At 36.7% G+C, this 11,060-nt stretch overlaps 1 pseudogene across 1 annotated transcript; it reads right to left on the bottom strand.

Moving 5' to 3' along the window:
• Positions 1-2,445: 2,445 nt before the first annotated feature.
• Positions 2,446-8,379, bottom strand: LOC149216899 (putative ABC transporter C family member 15; annotated as a pseudogene). The gene is made up of 10 exons (XR_016250109.1): positions 5,998-8,379; positions 5,721-5,807; positions 4,874-5,575; positions 4,606-4,770; positions 4,030-4,328; positions 3,701-3,915; positions 3,303-3,608; positions 3,095-3,158; positions 2,649-2,888; positions 2,446-2,546 (listed from the first exon to the last, which is right to left on the bottom strand). The product of XR_016250109.1 is annotated as a putative ABC transporter C family member 15 (transcript).
• Between the last annotated feature and the right edge of the window lie 2,681 nt (positions 8,380-11,060).

Here is an 11,060-nt window from a genome sequence, read left to right as displayed (position 1 = left end):
TCTTGGAGCGATATGTCTTTCAGCATCTTCGAGAGTATTTTTGAGCCAGAAAGATATTTTCCTTGAGGTATAGGTATCACTAGGTGGTGGATCAATGGGATCCATTGGGCCTTCAACATCAGGCATAGGTTCATCTGAAGGAGGTTCATCCTATTTTTCCACAACATCATCATTATTGTCCTTCCTTGGAGTGGGGAGATCTTGGGTCTTCCCAAGGGCAATATCTTCATCGAAGGTGACATCATGGCTAACTTCCACATCTCTTTGTCCAAGCACATAGATTCTATATGCCTTTGAATTCTCACTATAGCCCACAAATATACCTTTCTTCCCAGATGCTTCCAACTTGTTTCTTTTCTCTTTATACACATGAAAATACACAAGACATCCATATATTCTAAAATGAGAAACATCAGGTTTCTTACCAGTGAAAACTTCTTCAGGTGTCTTAAAATCCAGTTCTTGACTTGTGCCACACGTGTGAGAGAAAAGAGAGCCCAATAGTTGTACAAACCAATGGGAGTAGGAGAGAGAAGAATACGAGTGTTGATGATGATGCCAAATGAGTTGAGAGGTCACGGGTGAAGAGTCATGTCCATTGGGCTTCATGAGCCTCCATGATGATGTGGCCAACCTGAACAATTTGCACATGTGTGGGCATAAATTCAAAATCTCACACTTCTGCTTGTCCAAATGCGATGATTTTTATATCAATTTTGGTCTCTCTCATAAAGTGAAATTTAATGCAATCATCATCTCCATCAAATGAATTGTCCCAAGGTGGAATTTGGCCCTAGTTGCCAATTTTAACACTTTTGATCTTTCAATGGTCTTAAGTTCCAAATTTCACTCCACTAAAACCTAAACCCTTAGTAATGATGAGAAAGTTTTAAATGGGGGAGAAAGCATAGTATGAATTCTATAGAAAGTTTGGAATGATCCCTCATTACATTTTAATTGGCATGGAAAGAACATTAAACTAAGGAGATAACTCCCTATACTTTCATACAAAGGAGATAACTCCCTGTACTTTCATGGAATTGTTTTCAAAGTTTCAATTTTAATTTGAGAGCCACTCTTATAATCAATCACGTGCATTCTAAACTTTTCATTTAAACAAGACACAACTTTTCATTTAAACAAGACAATTTATACTTTTCATTTAAAAAAGACACTTTATACTTTTGTCAGTCAGTGTTGAACTTTTATCATAGTGAATGTGTTGAACTTTTATCATAGTGAATTTAAAACATTTAATGGAGTATGAAACTTTTTAAAAGAACATATTTAATTTTTGTGCCAAAAAAAATGTGTGCAAGTTCCTCCCATAGCTAAAGTGAAGTTTTAACTCTAATAAAAATGAAAATTTACCTCAACTAGGTGAATTAGAAGATTTTTTGAAGTTGATGTAGAATATCTTTTTTTATATTGAAAATTTTAATTAAAAAAACAAAAACAAAAACAAAAACAAAAACAAAAAAACAAAAACAAACAAACAAAACAAAACAAACAAACAAACAAAAACAAAACAAAACTTGTTAAACTGAATATTAGTTAAAACAATCACTCAAACCAATATTTTCATCATTATTCAAAAGAAAAGATTACACAAAAAATAAATAAATAAATAAATAAATAAAAAATTGCTTTTAAAGAACAAAAAGCCTTTGTCTATTTTGTACATTTCTCATTTTTTCTTATATTTTTTTTCCCTCTTTTGGGCATATTTGATGGTTAGATAGTAGAATTCTCAAATTCTTACTCATTGAAATATTAGGTAACTTTAAAAGTTTATAACTGCAAAATATTATGAATAAAATTGAGTTGGTTCATTGCATGAAGGAAAAAAACACATTAACAATTAGCCATCACTTATTATTAAGACCTATAAATAACAAGACCTATGAACCTTGACAAGTATATCATAGCTTGTTTGGTAGAAATGAGAATAAAATGTTGATGTGAATTGGCATAGTATTACTACATATAGAGGTCAGAACTAAAATAGAAACAAAAAAAATGCAGATGTGAAACTCAAAATAATAGAATCAAAGCAGGAAAAAAAAAGACAAATTAGTTAGAGGCACCTTACATCCAACTGCACTGCCTGTACAAATCCAAGTTGTCTGGAGTTCTCCAATATTACCTTGATTACCTTGTTGAAGTGATAAAAGTTACACAGGAAAAAGGGTAAACTCCATTTGTATATAACAAGTGAAAAATCATAACTGTCAAAGTCAGTCAAAGTCACTGATAGGAGTTATTGAACTCTTCTTAAGGACTTAAATATAGAATATTATCAGAAAATAATGAGCTTACATGGTAGCTCATAGTCTACTATATTGTATCTCTATATTGTACATTTATCCAGCTTGAGTTTTAGGGAAATGAAGATTTTTCTCCATTCTATTGTAAACCCAATATGACCAATGTCCAAAGCTCTAGTTAAGATATCTATTGGATGGAGTACTCTGAAACAAGTTTTGCAAATGCAGAAAATTTGTTGCTGAGTAGTTTGGATGGAGTGTCATACTCAGCAATTTGTCCTGATTCAAAACAAATACAAAGTAAGTAAAAAATGAAATGTGTCCAAAAAAATAGTAACTGTAACAAAACACTAGAAAATAAACAACTAAAAAATGTTATACCATCCTTTAATAGGAGAACCATATCACTCTCAATAACAGATGGAATCCGATGTGCTATAGTAATGACTGTGCAGGTAGAAAATTGGTGGCGAATTATTTGCTGAATAAACCCATCAGTTGCAGTGTCAACTGAGGCAGTTGCCTCGTCAAGGACCAGTATCCGACTTTGTTTTAGTAGTGCCCGTCCCAAACAGACAAGCTGGCATTGACCCACACTCCAGTTTCCTCCATTCTCAGACACTGTACAAGAGATCATTCCATTAAATTCGATTCTCAATTTTCATTCTAAAAAAAGGGGTCCTAGAGACCAGGTAGGTCTCAAGGACACCAAAAAATAAACAAAACATGAGCACTAAGATGGAAAGAAAATAGCAGAAATAGCTACTGTAAAAGGTTTTATTTTTCTCCTTCAGGACTTCCATTGAATGTGATAAAGACACACAGACCTGAGGAATCAAGTTTCTTTTCTTTTGCTCGTACAATCTCACCAAGTTGGCACTTGTCCAAAGCCTGAAAGCACAAGCAAAATCGAAGTAGATTCATAAACAATAAACTTACAGCAAGATCCTCAGGGAAATATCTATATTCTTCAAGGCAAGAATAATTGGCGCTAAAATTGATACTAATGCTTATAGAATATGAAGCAGAACTAACCTCCCAAATCTCATCATCCAAGCAATCTTCGAGAGGATCCAAATTATTTCTTATAGTGCCTTCAAACATTGTTGGTTCTTGGGGAATAATGCTTAATTTGGATCTTAGGTCATGGAGGCCTATGGATGAGATGTCGACTCCATCAATGACAATTCTGCCCGTTGTTGGTTCCACAATGCGAAAAATGGATTGAATAAGAGTAGATTTGCCACTTCCTGTCCGCCCCACAACTCCCACCTTCGTGCCTCCAGGGAAAGTGCATGTAAGGCCTTTCAAGACAAGCGGAAGATGTGGTCCATAACGCACCTGATTGTATGGATCAAATTTATAGATGAACTGACATGCAAATTACTAGCATTGAATGCGTGAAAAAGAGTCTATTTGTATTGAGTTCTGACCTGCAAATCAGTTAGATCTATCGTTCCTCTAGATGGCCAGCTGGATTTTGGTCTACAATTCTCTATAATCACTGGTGACTCACTGGGAATTCGTGAATACTGCATTATTCTCTCCGCTGACAACATGTTGGTCTTCACATAACAAAGGCACCATATTACCCAGGCTTGTACCATGTTCAGACTTAGACTATATGTTACTGCCAACCCTGCAGTGCCTGTTAAGGTGCCATTTCATTTACTTTCATATTTCATTATAAAGAATATGTCTAGTCTGCTGAGATCAGTTTAGGAAAAATAATTGTAAGCCAAGATAGTGCTTCTGTACCTACTTGGGCTAATTACATCTTGAGGCAAGCGAATGAGGAACACCAAAAAGAATGCAAACACAAGATTTGACAGAAAATCCATCCGAATGCCAAGCCACTCATTGGCTCCAACATTGTGGAGACTAGGTCTCATATATATATATATCAATCAACTCGAGATTTCTTTCCATGAATCGAAATTCCTGGTCAAAACTTCTAATGGTGGCTGCTCCAGAGATTGATTCTCCAAAATGTTGTATGATTGGAGCTCTACAAACTGATGCCAGCCGAGCCAGTTCCCTAGCTGATGTTATGTAGTATTGCTGCATGCAAGGAAGGTTAGAGGAGTTACAAGAATTCTCTTATTACTATAAAAACCCAAAAGCATGGAAACAAAGAAATACAGATAAACTGTTGTCATGATAGAATCCTGATGCAACTTAATCTATTTGATAACATCCTTTTCAATCAGATTATGGGATCTACCTACAGCAAACCTTGAAGTAGAAATCAAACTCTCTTATCGCCAATTTATGTTCCTCTGAGAAAATTAAAATTTGCAAGTTCGTATTTATTATTATTGAGAAATACAGAGAATACCTGATACCATATACAACTTGCACCCACTGGTATAAACACAATGAAGACCTACCAAGCAATATGAGACAGGATTGCAATGATCCCCAAAAGTTGTATAAATGCAAAAGCCAATTCTCCTAGTTGAGAAGGAATCAATGTGTCCACTGCACTCTGATCAGTTGATGCCTGCCAAGAAACAGAGAGCTTGTTACTGACCCACTAGAATCAAATGATTTCCTCCTCTCTCAGGAAAGGTATTAGCCTATTAAAACAATAAATGTCAACTGACCCGATTCAGTATTCGCCCAGATGGAGTTGCATCAAAGAAGGACATTGGTGCACGAAATATACACCTGTGCAGAGTGCTGAAAAGCTGATTAGCAGTTTTAAGTCCAACCAATGAAAGAAGCATAGACCTCACAAGAACGCACAGGGAGCTGCTTAATGTCAAAGCAACATAAACCAGAATGAAAAGGGACTTTCTCATAGGGGAACTCTCATTTTCTTTTGTAGAGGCTTCCGATGTCATCCAGAGGTTACTACATATTTGAAGTAGCTGACTTATTATTTGGGCCAGTAGTATTAGAGGTATCAAAGTACCATTGTATGCAGCAGTAATGTAAGACCAGTATACCGACATGCTTACCCTGCCTCTCTCTCTTTCTTCTTCTTGTACAAGCTGTGAATTTTTATTCTCTTTATCCAATCTTTCTTTGTGGTTTTCTGGTTCAACCTCTTCCTCTACATCTATTGAGTTCTGAACACCGCACTGCTCCAGTGTGTCACTGGCAGTAACATTTTTCACTGCAGCTGTATTGCCAAGACATGAGCTTTCAACAAATCTCTTTGATGTGTACACTTCAGATTTCTCCATAGCAGAAATAGCTTTCAAAGCTTTCTGATGTGCACCAACTAATTCCACAAAATCTGTGCCTGATTGTAAGATGTCATCATATCTGCCAACCTGAGTAATTTCACCATCTCGCATTACCTGTGAAGAATATCATTTACATCAACAAAATATGGATCACTTATCTCCTCCTCTCAATAAATGATCAATAAACCCACTGTCCCTTTACCAATTACATTGAAAATTTTAATATCACTAGAGCAGGATGAAAGAAATTCAAACCTACCAGAATGATGTCAACAGAGGGTAAAAACTCCACTTGATGAGTTACATAGACTACAGTCTTTGAACCCAGAATACCAAGTATGCATTCCTATAACAAGCAAGTCCAATTTCTTAGATGTTTATGGACATGAATTTGCAGCGGCACAACCAGCAATGTATATTATCCAGACTGAACAATGAATTGCAGAGTGCTATTGTAGAGCTTCATCATTCCATCAAAACATTAAAACTAATTAATTCAACGAACCTACAGTATGTAAAGGATAAGAGAAACATACTTGGAAAATATGTTTTCCGGTATGTGCATCCACAACACTAAAAGGGTCATCAAAAATATAAATGTCTACATCTTGATATAAAGCACGGGCAATTTGTATACTCTGTTTTTGTCCACCACTCAAATTTAACCCTCTTTCTCCAATGTCTGTCTCGTCCCCATAAGGAAAAAGTTCAATCTCTTTTTTCAATGCACAAGCATCAAGTACATTATTGTATCTAATAGTATCCATCTGCTTTCCAAAGAGAATAGCGTCTTTAATTTTCCCACTTTGTATCCAAGGAGACTGAGGGACATATGCTTTGGTACCACTTAAGCTAACAGAGCTTGATATTTTTGGTATTTCACCTAATATGCAGGATAAAAGGCTTGATTTTCCTGAACCAACAGTTCCACATACTGCAACCCTCATGCCTCTCTCTAGTTGGACATCTAAACCTCTTATAGTTGGACTAGAGGAATCGGGATTCCAAGAAAATATCCCTCCTTGGATTTGAATCGTGAAGTCTGTTGACTCCTTTGATACCTTTTCTACCCCATCGTGTTGCAGCTCTTCCTCCTGCAAAAAGGCCACAATGCGATCTATTGACACTTTAGTTTGAGCAATCTGAGGGATTAAGCCAGGAAGCATGCCCATAGCTCCCTGAAGTGTCCCATAGGTTGCGAGTGCAGAAAGAATTCTCCCTGCTGTCAAAGGCACTCCTATAAGCATACACGTACCAAAAGTTGCAACAATGATAAATATTGGTCCAACAGAGGAAACAGATGTTGTGATAGCTGATGCGTAAACATATTTTTGTAGCCAACTATATTCTGCCTGCCTCAAAATTTCTAGTTTCCGAAGAAATCTTGTCTCCCAAGCCTGCAATTTTAAGATCCTCATAATTTTTAATGTCTCCGATGTGGCCTTCATCCTTTTGTCTTTTTCTTCCATTATTCTCTCCTGAAATTTTTCTTGCAATTTTGCAAGTGGGAAATTTGGCAACATAACTGCAAATGAGGCTGCCAACCCTGAAAATGCTGCCAAGCCCAACGTCTGATATAGAATAATGAAGGCCAGAACAAATTGAAGAGGGAAAATCCAAATACTATGCATATAGTAACAGAAACATGAAACATTCTGAACATCTACACTCATGTAGTTGATAATCTCTCCGCTTGTATGCTTCTGTCTTGACTGACTGGAAAGCAACAAGCCCTTCCTGTATATAATAGCTGTCAATGCTGCTCTAACCCGTAAAGTTAACTGATGTTGTTTGAAAAACCCTTGTCGCTGTGACAAAGACTCTAATACCTTTGCCACAAAAAAAGCACAAACTAGCACATAGCCTTGACTTTCAAACTGTTTCTTTCCACCTAGAAACTGAACAAAGGCATTTATAAAACATGGACCTACATATGATGCACAAGTCTCCAGTGCTGCTAAGAATGCAGTCAAAAGTACTTCCTTCCGAAAAGATAGGAGTAAGGCTTTTGCTAATAAGCCTGTATCACCTTTGGCCTCTAGCTGAGCTCTGAATTTAGGGTATAATTGGCCTGTCCTGTCCGCCTCTGCAACTTGGGGTACATCATCAATATGCAAAGGGCTCTTATAACCAACAGCAAGCAAAGGACTCATCCAAGAAAATGACAGCCGACTGAGAAGGTTGGTTGTTGCATAAGTAGAGACTGCGTTAATGTTTCCACATTTTTGGGGATTGTCTTTCAAGAGAGGTTCTAGAATGGTCTGTGAGGAGGACTCTACACCACTTCTGGCACAACAACTAGTATAACACAAGCAAGCCAAAATGAGAACAACCATAATTTCAACAAAGATATCAACAACAACGCTTCTTTGTCTTGTCAACCGTTGAATGTCGAGGATGATGAAGAAAGCCTACAGAATGAATGATAGACTCCACCACAACTACAATAAAAGTGGAAACTTTTGTTTACCTTCTTTTCTGAAGGAGCGATGAACATAAGCTGACATTGTGACCCATGTCAAAGCCCAGAAAATATACTTGCCCACATTTTCAAAACCTTCAGGCCTCTCCTTCAGCCACCAATACACAGGGCTCCATATCCCGAGAACGCTATAGCATATACACAGAAAAATGCAACCACCTAAAGCCAGCTTTTGCATAATCCCCAGTTTAAACTTACTCGAAAAGCTGTTAAATGGAACAGGAGGTGTAGGTGGCCGAGGTGTGCGAAATTTACACCTTGTCCAACACAGTTCAAGGATGAAAAAAACAAGAAAGAGCAAATTAAGGCCAATTGTAAGTGCATGTCGAAAGAACTTCCCTCCAAAAAGAGCTCTAAGTCCCTCCCACCCAACTGTTTCACCCATTTCCAGCCAGAGGGTATTGTTATTCTTGTTTAGTGCCCCTATGGCTTCCATGACTGCAAACAAATAATTTACTAACAATATCAACAAAGTGCCTTATGAGTATATCTACTTCAGTACCCACATGAAAAAGTGCCAACAGAGGTCTTGGTTACCATTACCATTTATAAATGCACATACATATTGGGCTTCATACAACAAGGATGTTGCAGTGCAAAAACCTTCTTGTTTACTGGATTAAATAATTCTAGAAGCAGCATAAACATAACTAGCACTGGGAGATGGTGAGATTGAATAACAGGGCAATAACTGATACTTGTATACTTGACATGCCTGGGTAGTTGGCTGCATGCGCTCTCCCTCTTTCATTCTGGTGGGCAAGATGCAAACATTTAAAAGAACAGAGAAATGGGTGTATCAATTGAATGCTTTGTTAAAATATTTATTTTATTTTAATTTTTAATAATTTCTCAAGCTCATCCTACTGTCAGCTCATTGACATTGCCAGAGCTTCGTCTCCAATGTTCTTCTGGGTAACACATATCCAACGCAAACAACATGATTTCATGTAAGTTTTTTCACTATGTGTAGTCCTTTCAACACCATCACTGCTTTGGCATGTTTCTTTGTTTCTTTTCCTGTGCTCCATGCAAAATCTGGAGCGTAGGGACTCCATATTTAGAAAGGATGACCTACAAGACTGAAAACTGCATCTGGATGGCATATCTGGCATGATCTTGACTTTACGCACTACATCAAAAACAATGTATTGAAAGCTCAGTTTAAACTGTCTTTCTGAATCATGAGGTGTTTTACATTCACTTGCTTTATTTCAAGTGCAATCAAACAACTATAGACTCCCAAACCTACCTAATGGAAAAAATTTGATGGAAATTACAACAGTGCAATAGATCTCTATTCTCTACATCTATTTGTTTCTTTTTCACTACCTTTCAAGAAGAACGAGATATGTGCCATTTAGAAAATAAGGAATAAAAACAAATCAACTGTACTTATTATTGATGCATCCATATCAAGTCAATACAAAATAACCATGAAAAGAATCAGATGCTACTATACCTTGAACCTTAATTTTTCCAATAGTTTTCTTTGGCTTAGGAGCAGTTCCTTCCAGGGCAGCATCTGCAGAATCATTTCTCAACAGTTCTTCCTGGTTGCAACAGTATTTGCTGTAGTCTATACAAGTTGCAGACATTTCAATTTACACAATTACTTAATAATATGCAGAGTATTACCTTCATTGTGAAAGAATTTGCATTTTCCGAACTACATGACAATTAAAAGAAATCAACAAAGACAATTTTGTTAATAACCTACCCAAAGGCATTACGCAAAACAATGCACTCATTATGAAGGAATTCAGGAGCTTCCATGCGACCACTGGCCCATGCCCAGAGACAAAGACGCACACAGGCCTCATAGGCAATGAGGGCTTGCCAGGCTCCCTGCCCACTACACTCAATAATTGCAAGCACATTATTGTCAAAATGCATAGCAGATGAGAAATAACATATATCTGATAAATAGTTATTGATATACATTAACATGAAAAACAAATCTTAAGACATCCTGGGCACCAGCTACAATCATGACAGTTGGCTCATGCCCTGAAACAAAGGTGAACACATCACCCATAGACAATAAGGGCTTGCCCACTACACTCAATGAATTGCAAGCACATTCAGGTCAAGATCCAGAGCAGATGAGAAGTACATTCTATCCCGTAATGAATTACTGATCCACATTAACATGAAAAATAAATATTGAGGCATCCTGATTGTTTCTTTTTATATATCAACACACACAAGACCTTAGGTAGGAAGAAACAGTCAAACCTGAGGTGAAAAGTGGGTGGCTGGCTTGCTGAAACTGTTGATTGCCGGCAAGAACCTGCTGCCTCTCTAACATTCACAGAAGCGGGCCTGTAAAAGCAAAATCAGAGACTTTTCTTATAACAGTTTGAAGTTTCAACTCATGTATGACTATAAACAAGTGTACTCATTTATCAGACCACATTTTCCTAATTTACAGCAAGACCATAGATTTATGAATCTGAGGATGTACTTTGAACATTGATCATGGAAAAATTTTGATGGAAATTATAACAGCACAATAGATCTCTATTCTCTACATCTATTTGTTTCTTTTTCACTACCTTTCAAGAAGAACGAGATATGTGCCATTTAGAAAATAAGGAATAAAAACAAATCAACTGTACTTATTATTGATGCATCCATATCAAGTCAATACAAAATAACCATGAAAAGAATCAGATGCTACTATACCTTGAACCTTAATTTTTCCAATAGTTTTCTTTGGCTTAGGAGCAGTTCCTTCCAGGGCAGCATCTGCAGAATCATTTCTCAACAGTTCTTCCTCTGGTTGCAACAGTATTTGCTGTAGTCTATACAAGTTGCAGACATTTCAATTTACACAATTACTTAATAATATGCAGAGTATTACCTTCATTGTGAAAGAAATTGCATTTTCTGAACTACATGACAATTAAAAGAAATCAACAAAGACAATTTTGTTAATAACCTACATCCCTGTAACAGAGAGGTTCAAATTGTGCTATGTGACTGAATAAACTGTCTTTCTGAATCATGAGGTGTTTTACATTCACTTGCTTTATTTCAAGTGCAATCAAACAACCATAGACTCCCAAACCTACCTAATGGAAAAATTTTGATGGAAATTATAACAGCACAATA

The sequence above is a fragment of the Pinus tabuliformis genome, chromosome 1_1 (genome assembly GCF_031772625.1).
Source record: "Pinus tabuliformis cultivar Carrire ecotype Pingquan chromosome 1_1, CPIR1, whole genome shotgun sequence".
Taxonomy (NCBI): domain Eukaryota; kingdom Viridiplantae; phylum Streptophyta; class Pinopsida; order Pinales; family Pinaceae; genus Pinus; species Pinus tabuliformis.
The sequence above is the reverse complement of the archived record's forward strand: the minus strand, read 5'-3'. Positions and strand labels throughout refer to the sequence as shown.